Below are 5,334 nucleotides of genomic sequence, written 5' to 3' on the forward strand. Positions count from 1 at the left end.
TATTTTGCTGTTGTTGGAGCCTAAATTGTCCTCCACTTCTGGAATGACCTTTGTCAGTATTCATCCCTACCTGCAATCATGGCTGCAAACTCTCTTTTTATTAAGGATGGATAAAATTGCTAAAAGGTGTCACTCATATAATTTGTGATTCATCATTTTGGTTTGGTTCAGTGTCACAAGCTCAAATGCTACAAGCCACATTCGTCAAACTGTAGAAACACTGCAGTTTGCAACTAATAAAGGTTCAACTGAGCATTTAAATACTTGATAAAAGATGCAGTGCCAGGAACTGTTGCTATGACAACTCAATGTTAAACTGAAGATAATCAGAGTTGATCTGATGTTTTTCATTCATTCAATGTGAAGCGATGGAGCGGATTTAATTGTTTTTCTATCTGAATAACAGAGAAAAATATCAAGGTGTTTAAGAAAGTAGCATATATTTTTATTCTACTGAACAAAATTCTTTCAGTAAATTGATATAGTTGTTTATAAATATAAATGTTTAAAAATCAATCAATAATGTCTTGCTGGTAATAGTAATACTTCCATGGGCATTTAGGAAAGCTGTACCATAGTATTGCTGTACATTAAAATTTAAATGCAACTCTTATAGTGTCAGAACTGGTTTGGAAAAGGCAGTTTTTTTTTAACTAATGTTGGTTTTGTAGTGTCTTCAAAAAGAAATATCTAATTGCATGTTTTTTATATTAAGACTTGAATAAAAGCACCTTTCACACAAGAAATCTCTGGCTTTGAAATCTTTCATCTTCCTGCGAAATGATGAATACATGTGGATTTCTCTGAAGGACATGGGGCCTTTGGAACTAGGGAGGTGAGTCAGGTTGTTAGGGAGCTGGCTGCAATAAAATAAAGAGAAGAAAAATGAGGTTTGTGTGTGCAAATGTGTGTGTGTGCCCAGGCAGTATCTCATTCCGCATAGAAAAGCCCACCTCTGTAACCCAATCACCCACTCAGTGTTACCAAATAATACCTCATATTACACCTACGTGAAGACGTAGCAACTGGCTGACATATTGTCTTCATCAGCCTCACATCACAACTTATCATTGAAAACATGTTTAAAAAAATTTAATATTGGTCGTCTCTTTTGCTGCTGTCATGAGAGTTGTGCGTGTGGCTGAAATTAAAAAGATGCTACAGAACTGAAGGTCTGCATGAATGTCAATTTACTTTTAATGTAAAACATAAGTATAAGTAAATATATCCATTTACGATCCCTAGGGAATATTACATGTGAGTTTTGATGGAGGTGAGTTATGTAATCCTGTAATTTTCTTTGATAGTGATTGTTACCAAGGATGTCTGAACCCTTTATACTACTCGATAAGCATAGTTGCGTAACTCTGGGTTCTTATATGTTGGGGTTTTTTTTTACTCTTGTTACCTTGGCCACTGGCCTTAAATTGTGTTTGATGTCTGTTCATATATAATACAAATCCATTTTCAGTGCACAGAGACATACAGTAACCCCATATCGGTGCCTGTTACTCAACTATTCTTTTAATGTATTCATCCATTTCTCTTCAAATGACATGTGGAGAGGAAAGAACATGTCAACAACCCATCTTCACCTCTGCCTGTGCTGACACCCCATATTCATCCATCCTGTCATTGTTCAATGACGCTGTCCTTTTCACCCCCGTTTATCCTTTCCACACCCACGCCACCTTCACCAGCAGCCACAGCTCACTTTGAATTTTCAGCACAAATTTTCAGCCACTTGGTGGCAGCAATAACGGATTACACTGACATATAAATGTTTGTTTGTTTTTTAACACACCCACTAGGTACGCTCCTTCTTTTACATGTGTTTGAATACTAACCTGTTTCTGAAGGTCTGAATTGTTCGAATTCTTAGCTGCTTAATGCTCGACTATTCTATTCTATGGTGTGTGTAAGCGTATAAAGGAAGTTCAGCTCAGCTGAGCTTTCTTTGCATTTAACCAGTAATGAGCTGGTTAAAATTATAACAGTAAAATGCAACACTTGCAAATAAAACAAGAGATTACAAGAGATGAATGCTGTCAAAAATCACACAAAGCTGTAAAATACAGATATTAATTCCAGTTAATTATGTTAATGCTAAGTGCTGCCGTTTATTTTTCATGTGGCAGCTGCCAATTTAATAATAATAATAATAATAATAATAATAGGCTTGTAAAGCACATTTTAAAACATAGTTACAAAGTGCTTCAAAGTTTGGATGAAAACACATTAACCATAATTGTACATATTCATACATGTAAACTGAGTCTAAACACACAGTCTTTCATTCATTCCTGCACAAGCACTCCAATATAAACATCAGAAGAACAAAAGGCCACAGATAATGGAAGAAAGATTAAGGAAAAGCTAGCCTATTATAAAGTGTTGTCAGGAGACATTTACTGTTAAACAAACCATAGATTTAGCAAAGATAGGCCGAGGAAGGCTGCTCCAAAGCAGCAACAACATCACCTCTGGTTTTTAAATAAGAGCATGGAACATTTCGAAGATAATGTGTGAGGTTGGCTGCAGTTATAAGGTCTCAGTAGCTCTGCTATATATAAGCAGGAGCCTGCCCATGTAGGGCTTTATACATTATTGATACCATTTTAAAAATGTATTCTAAATTATAGTGGAACACAGTGTAGAGTAAGGAGGACTGGGAGATTGACGTGACATGTGAGTTAAAATAATTAAAATCAGAGAAAATTCAATCTAGTGTTTAGTAGAATTTCCACATTACTGAGTATCAGCAAAGGTTTTATTTTTGCTATGTTTCTTCAAGATACTGTCAGTCATTTTTTTTTGAGGTTATTTAATAGAAAACAAATTATATTGTACTCATAAATATACATTGACTAGTGTGTGATTATGACTTCCAAGAAACTAATGAAATCTTATAAACTTAGAATTAATCAGGTGGAAGTACATAGGAGCAAGTGCCACTCTGTAGAAGCAACTGTGTAGCCCCCGCAAGATCTGTTTCACTGAATGAATGGGTCAAATTGAACAAACTGAACAGAACTGAGAAGAGACTATCCAAATAAAACAGGAAGTAATGATTACTGAGAGCAAGACTAAGAGATACAAGATAGACACAGAAACAGAAGAATGTGGAGATAAGCCTGAGGGGACAGAATGGGGCACAAACAGCACAAACAACCTCCCATTAACTTAATGCACAGATAACTGTAACATAACTATAACACCAGAACAAAAAAACAGAATGTCAACAATACTCAAGACAGAACTGTAATACAAAGACAGTCAAAACTAGACAATCCTAAAACTCAAAAGTCCTGTGTCAGTGACCCAGGGACCATGACACTTACAGGAATTCCAAGAAATACAAAGTCTAAAAACAAAACCATTCTTGAGTATCAAGCAGTAGACACACAGGAAGCAGACAAGCAGGACTACACACACACAAACACACATACTGGTGACCTGTGATTAGGCAGAGGTAGTAATGTGTCATCCATCCTCCTATTTAACCTAGTAGGTGTTATTCCAGATGGCACTAGGCTACTATGGATAGGTCTGAATCACCAGTCAATCTGACATACACTTCTTTGAACTGTGGGAGGAAGCTGGAGTACACTGAGAGAACCCAAGCAGGCCCAGGAGGCCCAGCTGACCAGAAGGTAATTTTGTGGGACTTTCTTCAGTGATCAGCGGTCTTGTTTTGCTTTCTCCTCTCCATCTTTGCACATGACAACACGCCCAAAGTTAATCCAAATTTTGGCATCAGGTCTCCGGAGCTGTTAGAAAACATGGAATTAAGGGGTTAAATCGAGCGAGGAATACCAGTGAGTGCATTTCTAAAAATGTCACTCTCCTGCTTCAATTTCACTTCTTGTTCTTGTTTCCTAAACAAATATAAATGCAACTGATTTTCAGAGAAGTCAGTTTATTTGGATAAACCCATAACATAAGGTGTAATGACTGGATCAGCATGCCCCGGTCATCATGACTTCATAATCTACAGGGAACCAGTTTCACTATGCCTCATGTCTCTAAAGCTGCTCTTCAGTTGTAAACAGAGTGAGAGAGATAGAGCGAGAGAGAGAAGAAGGAAGAGAAACGGAGAGTGCATCAGAGCGAGGAGAGGAGAGATATTTTCAGTCTCGCTGTCTTTATAGCAGAGCTTTCCTCCAGTGAGGTGGCTGGTGAGGATTAGGGATCTACGTTGGTCAGGAGGTTGGATTGAGAGCAGGAGATATTCCTTGAAATGCTGGGGCTGTTTATTCATCTCAGGATAGACGGATGGAGGAAAGTGAATGAGGTGGGAGGTAAAAGGCAGAGTGAGTAAAAACAAGTGCTTATATTGTGTAGGTGGATGCTGGATTGATGACAGCTGGATCAAAATGTGGATGTTGTTGTAGTGAGCGAGGGGGAAGAGGAGGGTTTTACGGTGAAATCAGGGTGAGAAGTGAATGTGACTCAGACCTTTCAGCCACTTCCGTTGGCATCTTCAGGATGGAAAGATCAAAGGAGGAGATGAACGAGTCATGTTGTGGTCAGCTGACTCACAACGGAGGAATGGATACTGGGAAAAGGAAGCTTGGTCATGTGGTCTGGTGTTCCAATATGCATGCGCATGAGTTTACTACGCTGGAAGAGCAATTATCCTGTTTCCCGTCAAGCCAGAGGAATGCAGAGTGAGATTCCCGGTCTGTGAGTCGTGCCCTCTCACCTGTCACCTCCATATGGATCCTATTTCATCCTTTCCCCTTCCCCCCTCGGCCAGGGAATTTCCCAGCTTGTGTGGTTCTCGTCACGGAGGAAGCTCAAGCCTGTTTTTTCTGTTAATGATAGGATACTTTATGTTGTGGTTAGTTTAACAGGGCTGTGTTCCTCTGTTTTTCACCGCACACAATTTAATTTGCCAATTTGCAGGTCAGGAATCCAGCGGAGGCCTACACTGGAAGGGAAAAAAATTACTCTATGTGTGGTATTTTCACAGCATTCTACATTTGGCCCCAAACAACCATGGAGGAGATCAATCTATGGATTTATGTGGATGAAGTGCGCACATAGAGTAATCGCTTGTTGGTGCTGGCTAGTCCAAGGATGCTTTGTCATGCTGGGTGTGTAATGTTTGTGTAATGTGTGTGAGCTCTTTGGTAGCAGCTGCTGTCGATTTTTTATGAGGGTTTTTATCATGTGGGAACACGTTTGTAAAGCTTTCAAGACATTTCTATTCTCCCTGTTTACGTCTCTCATAAATGACTGTAAATATAAATATGAATAAAGTGCAGCTTGCCTTCGTGTGTGTGTGTGTGTGTGTGTGTGTGTGTGTGTGTGTGTGTGTGTGTGTGTGTG

The 5,334-nt window shown here is 39.0% G+C and overlaps 1 long non-coding RNA gene across 1 annotated transcript in view; it reads left to right on the forward strand.

The window, feature by feature from the left end:
• The first annotated feature begins 4,012 nt into the window (after positions 1–4,012).
• The window catches only part of LOC121815681, a 9,039-nt gene continuing 7,717 nt past the window's right edge, over positions 4,013–5,334 (forward strand). Inside the window, exon 1 of the long non-coding RNA XR_006055278.1 lies at positions 4,013–5,099. This is a non-coding gene — a long non-coding RNA (uncharacterized LOC121815681). The remainder of the gene's footprint in view (positions 5,100–5,334) is intronic.

Source organism: Haplochromis burtoni, unplaced genomic scaffold (assembly GCF_018398535.1).
Source record: "Haplochromis burtoni strain Fernald_Lab_line unplaced genomic scaffold, NCSU_Asbu1 Contig_272, whole genome shotgun sequence".
Lineage (NCBI taxonomy): Eukaryota > Metazoa > Chordata > Actinopteri > Cichliformes > Cichlidae > Haplochromis > Haplochromis burtoni.